General features: G+C 47.1%; 1 protein-coding gene across 2 annotated transcripts in view; it reads right to left on the minus strand.

Moving 5' to 3' along the window:
• FAM168A (family with sequence similarity 168 member A) overlaps positions 1–21,606 on the minus strand; it is a 180,067-nt gene that overhangs the window by 98,029 nt on the left and 60,432 nt on the right. The window lies entirely within an intron of this gene.

Genomic DNA, 21,606 nt, shown 5'->3' on the forward strand with positions numbered 1-21,606 from the left:
AAGTCTTTAAATGACGGCCACATGTTCATAAAGCTGTAGTAGGTCTCAAACACAAGTTAAACATTCAATACAGGAATTACTAAAGGTTAGTAACAGCCTCTACACAAGAGACAGGAGACCAAGACTGCAGATGTATGATATGACCCTATAATGCAGACAACATGCATTCATTTAGCATATTTGTTTCATAATCACTGTAAAAGCTAGGAATTCCTGTCCAGCCTGCCATTCCCAAGGATTCGGCAGTGCTTTTATTCACCTCGACACTCATTCAGTGAATATCCCCAGCCCAGGAGGCCAGACCCAGGAATGCTTTTGCAGCACACACAAAGCAAAGGGCTGAAAGGCCACAGCAAGTCAACAATTCACACTTTGCATGGATTTCCGGACTCTGCTTCCCAAACTAAAGAGTGGGAAGAGATTCAATGAAGTCTGAAGGAGCTTCCAGCTTGTAGTTTATATCAGCAGAAAAGAATTGCTAAATTCCAAGCCTATGACTTAGACTGGCCAGACCCAGCTTTGCTTTCTTGTTTCCCATCCATGGGGATAAGGCCACTTTGGGGGTTGAATGGCACAGCAGAAGCTCAAAGCGGAGCAGTTATTCACTCCTTCCTTAAAATAACAGTGTATGGTGACATTAAAAACCAACTAAAACCTGTCTTTCAGGTCTCTGGGAAAGGTTTAAAAGGCAAAGCTGACTCTGAAGCAGCTCAGCAAATATTGGTCTTCACATGTGAACATTTCTATTCACTTCAAATTGATTTCTCCTGCTGTAAGGTCAAGGATACGTGGAGCTACTTGAACAACCAGAGCTTCAGCATCCGTGCACAGGAAAAACACCAGCCCTTGCTTAAAATATTCATCATTTGGTAAGTAAATCCAATATAAGATGATGCTGTCGACAGCTAAGAGTGAAGTTGGGTTTCCAACCACAACTACCAGTGTTTATGATAAAAGCAATAGCAAATAAGTGAACACATGTAGCCGAGGCCTCAGTGCCATGGGTTAGTGGTGGCCTTGGCAGTGCTGGGGAACAGTTGGATTTGATGAGCTTAAAGGTCTTTTCCAATCTGGTTGATTCTATGACTCTGTGTTCACTTGTCAAAGGATATTGTACAACGTTAAAACTCAAGAGAGCATCCAGCAGTGATATGATTAGTTTAATTCGCTAATCTATCAGTCATGCTTGCTTTGGCTTGAAGGATGCTGGAGCCTCCACACTAAACGCCAGAAAACCTTCAACACAGCAGCACACAACTCTTATTTTCTATCCCTCCATGTCCCCAGTGCTACAACTCCATCGCTGGCACAACAAAAATGTCTTTAAGTTTCCATTTGCCACAAAATGACATTCATTTCAGCTTAATCCCTATTATAAGAAATCAATTTTGGAGTTCAAAGGATTCAGGGAATTGCTGTTTTTTAAATACCATCTACAGGTAACAGGTTACCCCAAATTTTACACTCATTCCATCACAACTCAAGACTGTCTCTACAAAGCCTGTTTGATGATCAGCCTGTCTCACCTTTCTGCATGTTTAAGATCATTTCAATAGGTACAAAGGTGAAAGTTGAACTGAACACAAAACATATAATCTTCAGGTAATGGCCTTCTCCAAAATATACTGAAACTAAACTTTAACATCTACCTATATCATCGCACCATAAATAACATAACAGAAGACACCAAAACATGCACTTGCTGCTGCCTTGTACCAAAGCCAACAGCAAACCAAGTGCTTGTGCATGTCCGCATAGATAGTCAGGGAGGTATCAGCCAGCAGGTCGAGGGAGGGGATTGGAACTGGATGAGCTTTAACATCCTTTCCAAACCAAACCACTCTGTGATTCTATGGTTACCTATGACCAATAACTTAATTGTTCTTAGAAATCAGTGCTATTTCACAACACGCTTAGGTGTAGGCATCCCTAAACCTGGGTTTAAGCACACAGAGATGGCTGTAGCCTTATAGCTTTACCTTCTAAATTCTACAGAGCAAAGTCTTTTGTATGTTCTGCAAAGACCCCAGCATCCATTCAACAGTAATTACTAGATTTATGGATGCACACCCCTTATGTATGTAATTGAAAGAAGAAAAAGGAAGAAAATCAGGCTTTTGATTTGCAACCAATTTGTGTCATGTTTATTTTCATGCTGATAAGCATCATCTCTGCACACAATAACCTTTCTGCCATCATTTCTTCATAACAATTCAATTCACTTCTTAAATTAGCTCCATCAATCATACAACAGGTACACACCACCTCCTCGGGAGATTCCCTTTCTCCCAGTCTTTTCTCTGCTCTGACAATGCCCAAATTGATGTTACCTGTGATGACAAACACAGCCTGGCAGGGAACTCGTCTTGGTAAGACACACTCTAGTTTTTAATGAATTCTTAAGTCTGTTTTCACATGCTTGGAAAAGAAGCTCAATATTCCCAAGCAGTGTGTCATAAAATATTGGGTGGGAATACAGAAAGGAGGATGGAGCCAGGAGGGGGCTGGTCTCTGCTCCCAAGGAACAAGGGACGGGACAAGAGGAAACGGCCTCAAGCTGCCCCAGGGCAGGTTTAGATGGAGCTGAGGAACAATTCCTTCCCCAGAGGGTGCTCAGGCATTGGAACAGGCTGCCCAGGGCAGGGCTGGAGTCACCGGCCCTGCAAGTGTTCACACCCCGTGTAGCCGAGGCCTCAGTGCCATGGGTTAGTGGTGGCCTTGGCACTGCTGGGGAGCGGTTGGACTGGATGAGCTTAAAGGTCTTTTCCACCCTGGTTGATTCTATGATTCTATGAAATCGAGTTCCTGGTTTCCATTCAATGATTAATTCAGTTTAAGACATGATTCCACCAAGGAACAATGATGCCTGGAGAGCTAACAAGGAACTAGAAAGAGTTAAATACATAGTAAGGGTTGTAAATCCCCCACAGCCCTTCAGGCTGGATGTGCATCCTCTGGAAGAGCAGCGCTAAGACACTCGACAATGTGACTGGCACAGAAACCAGAGGGAGGGCACAGGGCAGGACCCAAGTGATCTGCACATCAATTGCCAGGCAACACAAGGGAGAAAAATGCCCTTGGTGGAAAGAAGAGGCAAATTGTGAGAGTAATCATGACCTCCACGATCAGGAGAGCCTGGGAACATAACACTTCATACAGAATGAGCATTACATAGCAAGGCACTTGACCAAGGTCCCTCTTTCTTTCTTTCTTCCACTCCCCAAATAGACTTCTTTCAATAACTATCAAATAATCTGGTTATTCCTTTTCAGTTCATGATATATATTAAATGTTGTATTAAGATATAAATGTTATATTTAAATTTCTTTATGCATATGAATGTATTTAAACAGAATGGTGCGTGTCCCTGCTCATTGTAGGGGGGTTGGACTGGATGACCTTTAAAGGTCCTTTCCAACCCATTCTATGATTCTGTGTGTTTAGAAGTCAGAGCACAGTGAATGACACCCCATAAAGTATCTCAATATACACTTCCCTGCATTACCAGGGCTGGGATTCCCCCACCAGCATCCTTCAATGTACAAAACACTCGTAATCCAACCACAGAGGAAGACCCACGACTCACAGAGAGGAAGATGCACTTCACACTTCCCTGTTTTCTCCAGAAATAATAACCCCACAGTGTGTACATTGAGATACCAGCATGACAGCATCAGACTCTTCCTCCTTATGTGGCTGAAGACTATGGCAATGTAATTAGGAAGCTTTCTAGGAGCGGCATTTTAATTTCACCCTTAGGCAAGCTGTTTGCCACAGGCAAGCAATTAAGTGAATGTACCTTCAGGGCTTAAAGCCCTGAGCAGGGGGAGCCCAGGTTTCCCCCAGGCAGCAGGATTTGCTTTCAGATTAACACTGAGCACATACAAAACCCCAGGTACTTTAGTCTTAAGGATGAGATGGGCCCTTCTCTCCCCTTGGCAAAGCTGCTGTTGATGCTCACTGGCCTCACACCTTTGTTCAGAGCAGCCTACAGGGAAAGCAGCCATAAAAAGATGAAGCATATGCCTGCACCTCTACTGGTTTTTCATCTGATGCAAAATACTTGTTCAAGGCTGAAAGAGGAAGAAAGGCAGGATACTGAAGAAGAGGAATGACATTTAGGAGGGTTTTATTCTGCAGAGAGAGGTGAAACCACCAAGCATTTTCGCAGCAGAACACAAAACCTTGGTAGAGGCAGAACATCTGTAAAGCAGCCCTGTAGAAGGACCAGAGGTGAATATCAGGTGGCCAATATCACCCACCTCTGCTCCTTCTCATCCCTTCCAGCAGCACCCGCTCCATAGCTACACCCCTGAGCTCTTGCTATCGCTGACCCAGGACTTGTAATCTCCTTCTGGAGTGTGTTTGATAGCAATGCTAATCCTCCTGATTTGCAATTCACTGCTGCCATCTGATTCTGAAACACTTCCACAGGCACTGGAGGGGGAAAGCAGGAAACCAACCATGAGAGAGAACTGCAAGTCTGTGATGCCAGAACATTGGAAATTCAGAGGCAAGTAAAAATACTCATCAGTGCCAGCCTCCAAATCTGAGTTGATATCACTGACAAAGTCAGCTTCCTGTGCCTCAGTGTCCCACTGCATCACCTTATGTCCAGCCTGCTCACGTCCATTGAATCCAGGTTGTTCAGCCTGGAGAAGAGAAGGCTCCTGAAGGGAAGACCTTAGAGCAGCTCCAGTGCCTAAAGGGGCTCCAGGAAACCTGGAGAGGGGCTTTGGACAAGGGCCCGTAGGGACAGGCCAAGGGGAATGGCTTTAACCTGCCAGAGGGGAGACTGAGATGAGCTCTGAGGCAGAAGCTCTTCCCTGTGAGGGTGCTGAGGCGCTGGCACAGACTTTTCCCAGAGAAGCTGTGGCTGCCCCATCCCTGGCAGTGTTCAAGGCCAGGTTGGACACAGGGGCTTGGAGCAACCTGCTCTAGTGGAAGGTGTCCCTGCCCGGGGCAGGGGTTGGAGCTGGGTGAGTTTTAAGCTCCCTCCTAACCCGAACCAGTCTGTGACTCTATGATTCTGTGATCAATAGGAAAGCCATTTACACTGCAGAGTGCTACTTGAGGAATGCAAGAGGATTGGATTAGAAATGAAGAGGGAAATTACGGAGGCAGAGAGAAGTGCTATGAAATACAAAAGCAGCCAGTGCAGCTCCAAGTGCAAAGCCAAGCACAGAGGAGGCTGAGTCACAGCAGCTATATTTGGTACAAATCCAGAAGAATCATTCCTAAAATAGGTTAACAAAATACTAAGAAGGCGAAAAAGGAAATTCCATTATGAATATAGAGAGAAAAACTTCATCTCAGAGAGTTTAACGTGGTAGGGAGAGCTCTGGGGCCACCAGCACCCAAAGCTGCTGAAACACTGGTGGAGCTGAAGAGGATCTTTGTTAAACATAATCCTGGAATTACAAAAGAGCCACGTAAAACCACGACTCTATTTCCAATCTTGTAATCCAGTATTAACACTTGCTTTCAATAGAAAAAGCCCCCTAGTTTGGGCCGGGGGGGGGTGTTTAAGGTTGTTCAGTGGTTTTCAAACAGCAGCAGCACAAACTCTGGTGTCTAAACCTTCCCAGGGGTAATGAAACCATGGAAGTACGTGCAGCCCAGGAAAGGTTTGGGAATTGTCAGTATTCCCCAAAAGATGGGGCTCACAGCTGCTGCAGGGTGGCCTTGTGAGCAAGCAGAAGCTGCTGTGTAACAGCCCACAAGCCCAGACAGTTGCCTGCACACCTCCTTCACCGTATGTTCTCTGTTCGCATCATGCTTCGCATCCTGCACGACTTTGGCAAATCCCTCAGTTATTTGGCTGGTAACTCAGGCCACACGTTGCTTCTTCCTCAGCATCACACTCTTTGCAGCTAAACATCTTATTCTGGGGTAGTTTAGTTAAGTTGATGTCTACACTCACATCCTGCTGCCCATGGGAGGGATGGAAGTTGAGCTGCAGCTCGGGTGAGTTTAGTTCCCTTCCCACCACTTGAGGTGATTTGGTTACTGAGGTGATCTGTTGGTCCATGCCTATATAACTACATATATTCCTGACATAGAATCGTGGAATGGTTTGGGTTGAAGGGACCTGAAAGCTCATCCAGTTCCAACCCCCTGCCACGGGCAGGGACACCTTCCACTAGAGCAGGTTGCTCCAAGCCCCTGTGTCCAACCTGGCCTTGAACACTGCCAAGGAGGAAGGTTGGATCTGTGTAACTTCCTGACAGACCCATCACCTATCAATCCAAAGACACCAACTACCAAAGGTTTTGGGTTAACCCAAAGCTGCTCCATGTATTTAAACTAACCCCAATTCCTGACCTATGTCATGAATCCCTTATTGGGGAAAACATGCAATAAGTCCAGAACACAGATCTCTGTGAAGCATGTGAACTAATGTACTTGAAAGCTGGGAGTGATGAAGACATCGTTGCATGAAGTCCCTCAGGCTGGTTGAGAGCAAGCCAGGCTGGATGTGCTGGGTGAGACCTTCAAGCTTCTAAGAACTTATTAAACCTGTTCCATGGAAAGGCCAAGGAAATCCTCCCCACAAGCGAATGCAACTGCCTGAGCCCCTCAGATCATCCACACTCACCACCAGCGACCACCAGGGCTTGTTCTGCTCCCTATGCTGCAAACAAGCTGAAGATGAATCCTTATGGATCCATGGACTTTCAGAACAAAGGATCATTTTCCAGCTCCAATCTTCCATATCATTTGGCTGGCTGGATGAGCAGTACTGTGCCAAGAGCAGATAATTCACCCACAGATACTACAAAGCCATTTCTAGGCTTGGATTCAGCAGGAGGACAACAAGAAGCACTAGTTATTCACTCAGCATTGCCCTGAAATACATCACATCCCATAACCAGGGTGCCTTTTAATCTGTCTCCCAAAATAAACCACCCCATGAGGAGCAGCCAAGTTCCTGCCATTTCCTTTGGAGAGTCTCCCTATGAGCTTATGGATGCTTTTAATTCGGTTCCAATGCTGTGAGCAATCACTTTTTCCTTGCTAATGATTCTTCAATGAGGCATGATCAGTAAAGCCCACAGAGCCGAGTTTGCATCAGCAGAGTGCTCTCCATCCCAGCTCTGGAGCTCTGTGACAGTTGTCACACACCAACCACCCCCCAGCTTTATGGGAGACAGGAGCTGAGAATAAAACAAGGCAGCTCTGGGGAGCACAACTGGTGCTTGGCACCGTGCACTGGTACCCTGGTAGCATCACAGCGAGGAGACACATCCAAGGAGCAAAGGTAGCAGTCAGGAAGCTCTACATGGCCATCAGGACAGCAGGATGAAGCCAAATGGTGAAGGAGGAAAGAGCAACTGGAGGTGGGCAACAGCCTCTCCTCCACAATGAGAAACAACACAGAGGGCAAAGACAAGCTGCAAAGGGCTTTGGTGTGAGAAGACTGAGGAGGGCAGGCAACAGGGGGATGGAAATGGAGCGATGACTTGGTCAAAGAACAACCAAAGAATGATTTCTGTGGTCCGAAAGGTAGATAGAATCTTACAGAGTCCTCTGCAGGGGCTACAGGAAACCTGGAGAGGGGCTTTGGACAAGGAATGGAGGGACAGGCCAAGGGGAATGGCTTTAACCTGCCTGAGGGGAGATTGAGATGAGCTCTGAGGCAGAAGCTCTTCCCTGGGAGGGTGCTGAGGCGCTGGCACAGGGTGCCCAGAGAAGCTGTGGCTGCCCCATCCCTGGCAGTGTTCAAGGCCAGGTTGGACACAGGGGCTTGGAGCAACCTGCTCTAGTGGAAGGTGTCCCTGCCCATGGCAAGGGGTTGGAGCTGGAGGAGCTTTAGGGTCCTTTCTAATCCAAACCTTTCCATGATACTATGATTCTAAGAACAAAGTATGACTAGGTGCCTGCAAACCTGAACAACCTATTTCCAAAGAAGAAGTTGCATCAAAGAGGATTTGTGGAGCAGTTTACAACCCAAGTTCCTCAGCCAGTAGAGGAGGGCATTAACTAAAACATAGAATCCTAGAATCCCAGACTGGTTTGGCCTGGAAGGGACCTTAAAGCTCCTCCAGTTCCAACCCCCTGCCATGGAAGGGGACAGAAAACACAATATCCCAAGTGATCTTCTTCTCTTAGGTACTTCACACCGAACCTGCTACTGAGCTCTCACCCAGTTAGACACAGATTAGGGAGTCAACGTCTCCACCAAAAGAAGCCTTCAAAAGCACTAGATGTCATTCTAGGAAGCACATCAGCAGGAACCCACCCTGAGGACAACACACCAGCCTTGTTCTACTTGCTATCTCCTTCTCCAAGCAACATAAGACACCCTTCAGAAGCAGCAGCAGCTTCTGCTGTGGTTCTCCCTCAGGGTCTCTGTGGAATCAGAGCTGCTTTTAGCAAGTTGCTTACGACATGTGCTGCTCTGTGAGCAATAGGAAGCCTTGTCCAGAGGTCAGTCAACAAGTTCTATTGATCGCCGCTTACAGCACCCAAAGCTCCACTAAACACTTCACAATACAGACAAAAATAGCCATGAACTTTGTTCCCAGATGAAGGAAAAGCACAAACATTGCACAGCAAGGAGCAACAGCCCTAGGGCTAGTTTGATGCCCGTGCAGCAGATGAGTGACCCTGGTGCCACCAGCTTCACCCTCTCCTTCCCTCCACTGCTTCAAGGCATGAAATGCAAAGAGCTTTTATTCCCCCTCCTCATCCGCAGTAAGAGCAGGGCCTGTCTCTAGACAGAAAGCTGCAGACAGATGCGAGGCTGCTCTGCTTATGCTCAAACCTCTCACGTTGCTGGTGCTGTGCCTGGTCCCACCACAACGATTGCTCCCAGGGCAGCACTGAAGGCATTGGTGTGCTTTTAGTCAGCTTTGAGCACACACAGGGCAAACTCATGTTGGGCTGGGGCTTGTGTAGTCCTGTGTGATGGAAAAACATGAGCTTTGGGGAATGAGTGAGTGCACGGGGCTCCTGAACCTGGTGCTGTGTCTCCTTGCAACCCATCACCTGAAGAGGGACACTGAAGGAAGCAGCGATGTTAGAACATTATAAAACACAGCCTAACATAGAGGATTTCCCTTTGAGAAGCACATTCCATAGAATCCAGAATCCCAGACTGGTTTGGGTTGAAGGGACCGTAAAGCTCATCCAGTTCCAACCCCCTGCCACGGGCAGGGACACCTTCCACTAGAGCAGGTTGCTCCAAGCCCCTGTGTCCAACCTGGCCTTCAAGGAATTTGAAAGCATTAAGAGCTGAGACTTCACAAACTCATTTCAGAGGAGGCTCAAAGTGCTGGAAAGCTGCAGGAAAAGCAATTTAAAGTTCACTTCTTCCCAACCAGCAACAATAAAACTCACCAGCATTATCTGCAGGTGATATGTTTGACCAGAAGGACAATCAGAAGTGTAAAATAAAGATGGAAAAGGACTCTAAGACTTTGGGTTTATGCTCCTGAGGAGTCTTAACTCATACTGTGATAGCTTCAGAGTGGCACATCAACACTTGGCCTCCTCACTAACCTGATTCCTTAGATCCACTGAGCTCTTTGGGCTGAGTGAGCAATGAGAGTGGAAGAAAACAGATGGCTCTATTTGGCAACCTCTTTGAAAGTGTCGTTTTGAGACTAGCCAGGTCATGTCACAACTAAATCCCTCCACATTAACTGCTTTCAGGTGACCTGTGATAAAGAGAAGGAACTATTTGGGCAGCAATCTCTAAGATTGCCAAACTGATCAGCTACCACTGCATTTTATCATTAATAGCAGAGTTATTATTCCTTATCAATAGAATCACAGAATCATCACCTGGTTTGGGTTGGATCTTTTAAAGATCATTGCAGAAAAGATGCCCATTTGACAAAGTACTTACATGCTGAGTGCGTCCATTTTCCTTCTTTATTCAAAATCCCAAAGCTTTTCCACATACGGAGAAAGATTCCTCATCTAAAATGCCTTTGGGACTAACTGGATGCTACTGGACAGCAGCACTGCACAGCAACCCCAGCAGAGGAGTGAAGAAATGTATCCTCATGTACATGAGGATACATCCTCATGTACAAAAATCTAACTGCTGGTATAAACCCAATCTGCAACCCAAAACCAAGGTGCTCGTCCAGCCCTGTCCATCAGAAGCTCTTCCCTGTGAGGGTGCTGAGGCGCTGGCACAGGGTGCCCAGAGAAGCTGTGGCTGCCCCATCCCTGGCAGTGTTCAAGGCCAGGTTGGACACAGGGGCTTGGAGCAACCTGCTTTAGTGGAAGGTGTCCCTGCCCGGGGCAGGGGGTTGGAGCTGGAGGAGCTTTAAGCTCCCTTCAACCCAAACCAGCCTGGGATTCTGACACACACATTCACAGTCATTGGAAGTCCTGTGGGTGAATCCCCACTATCTCCATCTCCAACTGCTTTGCTGAGAAACGATCAAGAGCAGCTTAGTGAATAATTCTGTTGGGATCACAAAACCACAGGATAATTTATGTTGGAAGGGACCATCTTCTCCAACCTCCAGCTCCAAGCAGGGACAACTCCAAAGCTGTGTTAGGTTGCTCATGGGCTATCCAGGCAGAGTTTTAGCATCTCTGAGGACAGAGCCTCTAGTGTACGACATTAATACAATGATTACACAATTAATTCTTGTTCTTTGCACAGTGATCTTGGTTGAGAGCAGAAAAGCAAGAAGAAAGCATGTGCTAAATTAAGCTAATATAATCTGAAGACAAATTCAGCCAAACAGCTTCACTCTCAAGTTCCCAATTTCAGAAACCAGCTAAATTTGAGAAAGGATTTGGGGTTGTCAAGGCTTTGTTGGAATTTACTCTGCCTGATCCCTATTACCTAAAATGCCTTTATGGCATCCAAGACATCATCGTGGGCAGTATAATGTGTCTTTGTGCTTCACTGAGATGTCAGTTTGGGATGGCTCCAACGTGAGCCCCCACTGCTGCAGCCCCCACCCAGGCTGCAAGATCCCCCCGACTTCAGAAGTCTTTGAGGCAGTGGTTTGGGCAAATGAATAGTCCATGTTTTCCTTATTTTCCATGTTTTCCAGGATGAAACCAGCTCCGATGACAAGTAAACACCGTGCTTTTAAACCGCTGCCAACATATGATTTCAATGTCCAATTTGAAACCAACGAGTACAATCTGAACTTGCAGCAACACAAAACACATGAAGGAATTTGAAGCTGGTGGGGTTTTATGTTCAGCAGTTGCCTGTTCCACACAAACTACCAGAAAAATAGACACCACTTCCCAAATCCATCTTTCATTCACTCATCTGTAGAACGGGATTGTAAACCCATGATGAATTTCAGGCCGAACGCTGCTATTTACAATTCAGATGAGTCTGGCAAAGACACGTTCTTCAACCCAAAAAGTATGAATCCTCCTTCTGCATTTCAGTTAAATCACGGATAGATCCAGATGGGGGAGGAGTCATTCATTTCTTCTGAAAGACAGTAACTGCAGCACAAGTGTGATGAGGAACGGCTGAGGGACCTGGGGGGGTTTAGTCTGGAGAAGAGAAGGCTCAGGGGGGACCTTCTCGCTCTCTGCAACTGCCTGACAGGAGGATGGAGCCAGGAGGGGGCTGGTCTCTGCTCCCAAGGAACAAGGGATGGGACAAGAGGAAACGGCCTCAAGCTGCCCCAGGGCAGGTTTAGATGGAGCTGAGGAACAATTCCTTCCCCAGAGGGTGCTCAGGCATTGGGAACAGGCTGCCCAGGGCAGGGCTGGAGTCACCGGCCCTGCAGTGTTCAACACCCCGTGTAGCCGAGGCCTCAGTGCCATGGGGCAGTGGTGGCCTTGGGGCAGTGGGTTGGACTTGATGAAGCTTAAAGGTCTCTTCCAACCTGGTTGATTCCATGATTCTATGATTCAACTACATTCTGTGCAAATTAGTGTTTTAAAACCACTACTATAGGCTGCATGTGTAAATGCAGTCTGCAGTTTAGCATGACACTCAGAGGTTGTTTCCTACCTCACCCATCACCACCAGGTCAGTTCTGGCAACTGTTGAACGCAGAAACTAGAAGAAAATCAGATTCTTTAACCTGGATTTAACTGTTCATAATGAGATTTTAAACTGCCAAAATAAGTTAAAGATGAAAACTGCCTAACCCATTTTCAAATGTGATTTCCAGTAACATATTTACTTATCCCTTTTCCACTCTTCCAGCTGTCCAAGGGTTAGTGTTTGCCTGGGTGCCTACACCAGGAGCACATCTTGCAGGGTCTTAACAGAAATCCCAAGGGATTTCTAGCTATCAACAGGGTCCTGCAGAAGAAAACCTGGTCTGACAGTTCCCTGTTTGAAGTGTCTCTGAAAACACTGAGGAAAGAGCTGGGAGTTAATCTGGGAGAGGGATTTAAGAGTTCTGGGGGAAAAGGAGACCCCAAAAGCATTCTATTAATATTTTATTATGATGTTTTAATCTACACATGTGCTATTTCAATAGCTGGAGACCAACTGGCATCATTCTGGTCCTTCACCTGGCCTAATGGCATCAGTAGCTTCAAGTCATTAGATTAGTTTTAACACTGCCAATGGACCATCGCTCAGTGTGGCTTGTGAAAACATGATACTTCAGGGAAAGTCAGGTTTCATCTACATGTTTGGTAGTTTTCTACCACTTTAAAAGGGAAAAAAAGGACTCGGGCATTTCCAAACAGCTGCAGACCACCCAAATGACTGAATCTTTTCCAAGTTCCATATTAGCAAGGAGAGATACAGTTCGGGTTTGGTGTATCTGATGCTCTGAACCAGGGTTAGTTCTTTGTAGCGTGACTTCAAGACCTCTTTCTCCAATATACTTCTTTAAACAATAATTAAAAGTGTAAGAATTAACACTGAGTTACAGAAAGCATTATGACAGCCCAATAACTCAGTATTTTATCAGCAGGAAGAGATTTACCAGCCTAAAGCAAAACTGTCCATACACCAACACTCACCTACTGCCATCAGTGAGACCTGGCACACGTTTTCCTTAGTTATCCTCATCATGTTGCCTCCCAAAATGAGGAATTCTCAGGCTAAGCCAGAAGACACAGTTCCGTGCTTCGAGTTACTTAAAATATTCCTTTCCTTTCCCTGATTTCCCCCAGATTTCTTTCACTGTTTCCTCTCTTAGCCAAGAGCAGCAAATAGAAACCCGTTCCACATCCGTACGAGATAATGGTCTAATATACATGGAAACTATTCCCTTATAGTAGAAGAAAACAGCCGTCAACAAGACAAATAGGTGGAATTCCTCATTTCTAAGTGTTTCCGGATGAGTAGGAGAAGGAAATACGAATGTTCTGGCTCTCCCTGAAATGCATCTGCAAGATCTCACTTGTCCTACATCCCAGAATCAAACAAACCCCCACTAAAAGCAAAATGTGCCGTTCCTAACTTGGGAATATTGTAAGCTCCCTGTTTGGGGGTTGGTTTTATGGATTTCTTCTATATTATTCAATAGCAGGAACTGTCTTTAACATGAGGCCTCGGAGGACTGAGCATGCTGTCAGTCATCCGTGAATTCTGCTAACAAACAGCACTTCAGATCCTCACTGCCAGGAATAAAAGCTTATTTGGGACAGGGAAAAACTGTGATTGAAGCTGTTGCCAAGGACTTTCTGCTTGGAGTGACATGGTTACATGATAGGACATAACTTGTCTGGTTCTATCTTAAATATCTGCTTCATGGCACTCGTTTCAGAGCCACCTCATGAGTCAAATTCTGATCTCCACAATTCAATGCTTGCCCATGTGGGATTTTGAGGTGAAGAAGTATAAATTGAATTCGTTTTCACAGAATCCCAGACCGGTTTGGGTTGAAGTGACCTTAAAGCTCCTCCAGTTCCAACCCCTGCCACGGGCAGGGACACCTTCCACTAGAGCAGGTTGCTCCAAGCCCCTGTGTCCAACCTGGCCTTGAACACTGCCAGGGATGGGGCAGCCACAGCTTCTCTGGGAAAAGTCTGTGCCAGCGCCTCAGCACCCTCACAGGGAAGAGCTTCTGCCTCAGAGCTCATCTCAATCTCCCCTCTGGCAGCTTAAAGCCATTCCCCTTGTCCTGCCCCTCCAGGCCCTTGTCCAAAGCCCCTCTCCAGGTTTCCTGGAGCCCCTTTAGGCACTGGAGCTGCTCTAAGGTGTCCCCTTCAGGAGCCTTCTCTTCTCCAGGCTGCCCCAGCCCAGCTCTCTCAGCCTGGCTCCAGAGCAGAGCTGCTCCAGCCCTCGCAGCAGCTCCGGGGCCTCCTCTGGCCTCGCTCCAGCAGCTCCACGTCCCTCTGGTGCTGCTGCCCCAGAGCTGGATCAGGGCTGCAGGGGGGGTCTCCCCAGAGCGCAGCAGAGGGGCAGGATCCCCTCCCTGACCTGCTGCTCACGCTCTGGGGGTGCAGCCCAGCACACGGGGGGGTTCTGGGCTCAAGCACACACTGAAGCTGGGTCATGGGGAGCTTCTCCTCACCCAACACCCCAAGTCCTTCTCCTCAGGGCTGCTCTCAATCCATTCTCCACGAAGGAGTTACTGGAAAAGGAACTGCTCAAGGCCTGGCAATATCCACGGGTTGACATGGGAGAATGTAAATGTTTCAGTTGTCAGAGCAAAGTTCAGAGAAGCAATTTCTGTACTCAGGATTTCATCTCAAACAGCTATTTCTGTTGCATTTAAGAATTGAGGCTCCTTTCATCAAATGTCCAAAACAATAGGAACTAACAAGGCTGGATTTGAAAATACCAACTGCTGTGGTTACTAAGTGCCAAGAGTCACAATGTCATGGAAGCCAGTATTTCCTTCTGCACATGGGCACGGTGACATGGAAACTTGATTCATTCCTTTACAGAAGGACTTTAAGGGTAATAATATGCAAGAGATTTAAGTCAAAGGTGAGAAAATTAAAGACAATAGGATTCTGCTGAGGAGATGCACCAGAACCTCCAAACGGGAGGAGACGGGAGGAGAAAGGTCCTCAGAAAACCAGAAGTTACGGAGGCAAAACAAGGTCAAAATCCAAACCAGAGCAGCCAACAGACAAAAACACCACAAACAACCTAGAAAATGCTTGTATCAGTTATAAATCTACTTCATGTGTATTATTTTCCAAGTATAGAAAGATCAGGCATCTCCAGAGAGCTCCTAGAGGAATACAAGGTGGAAGAAAAGGTAAATATATACTAAAGTCTATAAAGCCAGAGGTTCTTCCCTTCAGGAAAAGCTTGGAATGACCTGTCCATGATGTTTTCATAAATCCACTATCATATTCAGATTGCTCACTACAAACCAGCAGGGGATTGTGTTTGTCTTTAATAAGTGTATAAGGATTATCACGGAATTACCCCAATGTCTTACATCACATGAAGTGAACTGGCTGAATGATGCATTGTCCCACAATGCTCAGACAAACACACACAGCTCAGGAAGCAAAAGAACTCAGGTTAAATCCTCTCATTGTGGCTATACAGTAACAACTGAAGGGTCCATAACTGGGGGGAGGACCTCAAAAAGCTATTAATGAAGGCCTTATCAAGACACTATTAAAACACTAGAGTTATAAGAGGAAAAGGGACTGTCATGGATTAGAGAGCAGCTAAGCTATAGGAAACAGCCTAGTATTAAACACTGGATTTGAGGCTCCCAAAGGTCAGAGCAAGGTGCTCCAAGCTCCCTTAGAAGGACCAGCAGTATTTCATGTATGGTGCTGAAAGTGGGAAAGAGTAAAAGAGACAAGGTGATGTTTGCAGAGGTGAAATTATCCATAATGGTCATCATTAAGTTGGGAGATTCAGAGAGCCCTGACAGAAGTGCAGCCAGTGAGATCCGCCGGGAGATGCAATGTCCTATGGGACAGGCAGTAGGATGTTCCTCCCTGTGAGGGTGCTGAGGCACAGGGTGCCCAGAGAAGCTGTGGCTGCCCCATCCCTGGCAGTGTTCAAGGCCAGGTTGGACACAGGGGCTTGGAGCAACCTGCTCTAGTGGAAGGTGTCCCTGCCCGGGGCAGGGGTTGGAGCTGGAGGAGCTTTAAGGTTCCTTCCAAACCCTTCGATGATTCTCTGGTTTCACAGGTGAGATGATTGAAAGAAATAAAAGAAGATGAACACAAAAGATGTCAATCATAATGAGAACTGAAGGCTCAGCTCCGTGTCTGCCTTTCAAAGAGAAAAGCAGAATCAAAGCAGCAGAAGGAGGAGGAACTCCTTAAAAAATACATGTAGTCAAAGGCAGAGCCAGAAGGAATCCTGCAATGCTCCCCTTGCATCCGCAGCAAGCTCTGGAGCCGGAGGATGAAAACAAGAGCAACAAAGGTGTATGGATAATTGTTTCCTCTCATTTTACTGCCACAGATATTCCTAAATACAAATTAAATATGCCTAAATGCGATATTCCTAAGTATAAACTGATTTGCTTTAATGGTCAGGAGAAAAGGAATGCCTTTCCTGTTACCCACACTATTCATACTACTGCCCATCTATCCCCTCTTGCTGAGGTATTAAAGGCATCACCTCACAACTGTTCCTCTAACCACTGTTTGTGTGATAACCTCCTGTTGCCCGAGCAATCCTGATACTTATTTTAAATCAACATTCCCATTCCTACACAGCATTCGGCTGGAATCCTGCAGACACAAAACCTCCATCCCAAAAAAGGCATTTTTTGCCCTAGCAAATTATTTCAAGGCAGCAAAAGGAATGATTTTGGTTTTCCCTTAAAGCAAGTTGTATTTCTGTTTGAGGAGAAAAAATGGAAAGCACATTTCCCCTCGTGTAGAAAACACTGATTGCTCTACAGAGACCTAAATTGTGCTGATACACTTCCAGTGCAAAAGAACACTCAGGAAAATGCATTTTGCAAGCCATAAAAGCCACTAAAACATGGACGGGAACACTTGGGAATACCTCTCCCCCACTCTATAATCCCTAGGGATAAACCCCAAGTAATTCAGAGGCTTGTTAATTAGCTCCTATTGCCTGTACATGGAAAACTGAGCACCCCTCCTGCCACCGCGGCGGGAATCTGCAGTCAGGACGCGTTCAGCATCGGATCAGCTGCAGCCAGCGCCGGCTCCGACAGCAACGGAATGTCTGGCAGCATTCCTCAACCTGCTGCCGACGAAAAGCACATTACAGCAGCCTGCTGGAGCCTGACGTGACAAATAGAGCCATGATTCCTAATGGAATTGCAGCGAGATGCACGGGAAGGCAGCGAGCGGAGAACTCACCATTGCTCCATGCCGGGAGCTGGGGGAAGGGAGACTGAGGATGCTCCAGTCACACACCAGCATTATCATTCCAGCTGGAGACACTAGGAAAGGGAGGGGAGGCAGCAAACGAAGCAAGTGATGGTAAAGAAGCTGCAGTGGTTTTCTTATCTAGCATCATTACACCCAACCTCCCCCTCTGCTGCGCTCTGGGGAGACCCCCCCTGCAGCCCTGATCCAGCTCTGGGGCAACAGCACAAGAGGGACGTGGAGCTGCTGGAGCGAGGCCAGAGGAGGCCCCGGAGCTGCTGCGAGGGCTGGAGCAGCTCTGCTCTGGAGCCAGGCTGAGAGAGCTGGGCTGGGTCAGCCTCGAGGAGAGAAGGCTCCTGAAGGGGAGACTTAGAGCAGCTCCAGTGCCTAAGGGGCTGCAGGAAAGCTGGAGAGGGGCTTTGGACAAGGGCCTGTAGGGACAGGCCAAGGGGAATGGCTTTAACCTGCCAGAGGGGAGATTGAGATGAGCTCTGAGGCAGAAGCTCTTCCCTGTGGAGGGTGCTGAGGCGCTGGCACAGACTTTTCCCAGAGAAGCTGTGGCTGCCCCATCCCTGGCAGTGTTCAAGGCCAGGTTGGACACAGGGGCTTGGAGCAACCTGCTCTAGTGGAAGGTGTCCCTGCCCGGGGCAGGGGTTGGAGCTGGAGGAGCTTTAAGGTCCCTTCCAACACAAACCAGTCTGTGATTCCATGATCACTTTCCGGAGTCTGGCAAGCTTCTACCTATAATCCCTTTTAAATGAACAAGAGAACTGGCTACCAATCCTGAAATCCCATGTTATTTGAACATTAAATACAACATATTAACGAACCCAAAACCAAGTCCACCCGAGCAACCGAAGCTATCAGCTTATAAATCCCCATCAAAACCTTTAATGAACTGACAAAAATAATCCTGAGGCAGTACCTGTGAAACAACCCTCACAACCCATTGCCACACTGGTTTATTGTTAACTGGTGATGCACAGCAAAGGGTTCAGTCCTTTTCCAGGCCTTTGTGCTGACGAAATTCCTTTCAAATCTTTTAATCTGACCTATCCATTGGATAAGGCACCTCTGCAAATGCAGAGTGTTGTCACGCTCCTTCCCAAAGTGCCTATTTTGAAGTCCCTTCAGAAGCAAGACTGAAGCTTACACTGTGTGTCTTGTACAACTGCTGGAGGGTCGTGCATTGAAGTTCTCTCCATGATCAGCTTTCCTTCCCTGAGCAAGATCTAAGCTCAATCAGTGCTCCCTTTTAAGCAATGATAAATAGGAGACTGGTCACCCAAAACTGGTTCAAAGCCAATCATAGAGTCACAGAAGGGTTTGGGTTGAAGGGACCTTAAAGCTCACCCAGTTCCAAGCCCCTGCCATGGGCAGGGACACCTTCCACTAGAGCAGGTTGCCCAGAACCACATCCAGCCTGGCCTTGAATGTTTCCAGGGATGGGGCATCCACCACCTCTCTGGGCACCCTGTGCCAGTGTTATTACCACGCCTCACTGTAAAAACCTTTCTTCCCCACATCAACATACAATTCCCAGACGGATCATCTCATCTACAATGCTTGCTTTAGGTTCTTATAAAGGAGACTAATTCTCATTACATATTTCAGCACATGTGTACATCCAATAACAGCCACCAACACAGGCATTTTTCCCAATGAGAACAACCAGCCATTGGAATAATCTCCCCAAGGAAGTGGTGACTCCCCAGCGTTGGATACTGTTAAGGTTGGGCTGCACAGGGTGCTGGGACACGCTTTGCCAGGAAAGGTTGAACCAGATGATCCTTGAGTTCCCTTCCAATCTGGGATTCCATGATCCTGTGATTTCCACACTTCAATATAAAACATGGAAAATAAATTAGTGCAAGGAACCCATCTCCAAAATGAGGGAGAACATTGGGCAAAAAAGGATCTGTCCCAACATTCTTAAGGCAGCTTTCGCTCCCCTACCAATTTGTCTTCAGTTGTCCCAATGTTTTTGCACCTGACCTCCTCTTCATCACATAATTAGACCACATCCAGGGGTAAATAGGATCCTAATGATCTCTCAGGAGCTAAACTTCCCAGCAGAACACTTCCAAAGAAAAAGAAGGTCAAAACTTGCCCTCAGTAGAAGGAAAACTTCAAAGGAGCAGGAAACCAGCTAAGTCGGTACTTTTCAAACGTACAGCTTGGAAGGATCCACTCCCCCTTGAAAAGCTTTACAGCGTGGACCCAAGGAAAGGCTGTTGAATTTAAAGCCATAAAAGAAGTGGAAAAGGTTAAGAGGAGCTGCTGTGTTGTATCTTGTGCCTGAATACAGCGTTGGATATGAAACTAAAAAGAGGTTTAAAATCCAAGGGCCACCAGCCAGAACTCACTCATCTTCTTTCACTGACTCCACTCCCAAGGAACACAGACCCACCTATCCCAATAGTCCTCTTCTGTCCCAAATGGTCTGTGGGATTTCATCCATTGAGCAATGGGAGATTGGGAGATTGGGGAGTGTTACGTGGGATGAAAAGGGGAAGGAGGGAACCCTCAGCCTTGAATTAACACATAGGAAAAGGGATTCAATCTTCCCAACACCGATGTCTAGACAACGGCAGCATCTTTGTCTTTGGGAAGGGGAATTAGGACAGAATCTGGCTGTGCTGTTCCTGGTTTGACATGAAAGCTGGAAGACTCTTTGGACTAAAAGCCTGGCCTGGATCCAGAAACTACTTTATTATGAAGGAACTGAAGCAAAGGAGGTCTGTGAGACAGGAGAGTAGATTCCTGCCCAGCAGTCACAGCAATTAAGCGAGCTGCCTTGATGAAGAGGAAAAAAACATTGGAATAGACCCCAAAGGCTCAAAAGAGCAGGAGAAAGTCATTGTGAGAGTAGGTCAAGGCTCCAGGGGGATTACCTTTAGAGTTTGAGGCTTAATGCTAGAGACAGGCTTCAAAAAGCTGACCAGGGAGATTCTGCTGATGGCAGGGATGACCCCATCACACCGGGATGCTCAAGCACAAGTCAGGAATTAAAAGTGACTGTTGAAAGCCATGAGAGTTAGGATCAAAAATGGCACAACTAAAAAGTGCCTTTTCCTGCCTTCCTTCCTTTCCCTTGTATTAAACATATATATATATTAAAAAAAACCCCAGGTAATTATTTGGTATGCCTGGTGTTACCAGGTTATTCAACACCTCAACTGGAAACAGCAACCATAGAATCATCATAAAATCCCAGACTAGTTTGGGATGAAGGGACCTTAAAGCTCATCCAGTTCCAACCCCCTGCCATGGGCAGGGACACCTTCCACTAGAGCAGGTTGTTCCAAGCTCTTTCTTATCCCTCCATCCCTTGTCCAAAGCCCCTCTCCAGGTTTCCTGGAGCCCCTTTAGGCCCTGGAGCTGCTCTAAGGGCTCCCCTTCAGGAGCCTTCTCTTCTCCAGGCTGCCCCAGCCCAGCTCTCTCAGCCTGGCTCCAGAGCAGAGCTGCTCCAGCCCTCGCAGCAGCTCCGGGGCCTCCTCTGGCCTCGCTCCAGCAGCTCCACGTCCCTCTTGTGCTGCTGCCCCAGAGCTGGATCAGGGCTGCAGGGGGGGTCTCCCCAGAGCGCAGCAGAGGGGCAGGATCCCCTCCCTGACCTGCTGCTCACGCTCTGGGGGTGCAGCCCAGCACACGGGGGGGTTCTGGGCTCAAGCACACACTGAAGCTGGGTCATGGGGAGCTTCTCCTCACCCAACACCCCAAGTCCTAAGCTCAGTTCTAAGCACAGACCTCTGGAAGAAAGATGGAGTGGCCTTTATATAAAGATTTCAGGACACGGGGCCTCTCCTCTTCTATTTGATTCAATTCCACTGTAGCTTGAACTTGTTTTTATTAGCCACCGGTATGATTCCACTCCCTCAATTACTGCACTATCTGAGCAGGTAATAGCCTCAAAATTGAAGGAAGGGCTGCTTCTACTTGTTGGAGCTGCAATTGCTGCTGAGATTCTCCCAAATAAAATCCCTGCTATGAGGCTGCTGGGTAAAAGTGCTCTAATCGAATCCCAGATCATAGAAGAAACTTCAAAGATTCACTTCAAAGTGCTCCTTCAGCAAACAAAGCTGTTGAGTCAATTTAATGCTTCTCCTACTGGAAAGAGCCACTTCCTTCAAGTGGGGAAGGAAAACAAATGACGGCAAATCAAAGACTGAACCTGTTGTGGTAGCTGTGAACAGCCATCCTCAGGCTGCGGCTGGAAGAGGTGATGGGCTCACACTTTCCAGGCTGTCCCAGCACATGGTACAATGCCCTGGGCACTGGTGGTCCCACCACATTGGATTTCTCTCTAAGGATGTGCTGACTAAGAGTGGAAAATAAAATAGAATGGTTTGGGTTGAAGGGACCTTAAAGCTCCTCCACTTCCAACCCCCTGCCACGGGCAGGGACACCTTCCACTAGAGCAGG

This window comes from Strigops habroptila, chromosome 2 (genome assembly GCF_004027225.2).
Source record: "Strigops habroptila isolate Jane chromosome 2, bStrHab1.2.pri, whole genome shotgun sequence".
In the NCBI taxonomy this organism is placed as follows: domain Eukaryota; kingdom Metazoa; phylum Chordata; class Aves; order Psittaciformes; family Psittacidae; genus Strigops; species Strigops habroptila.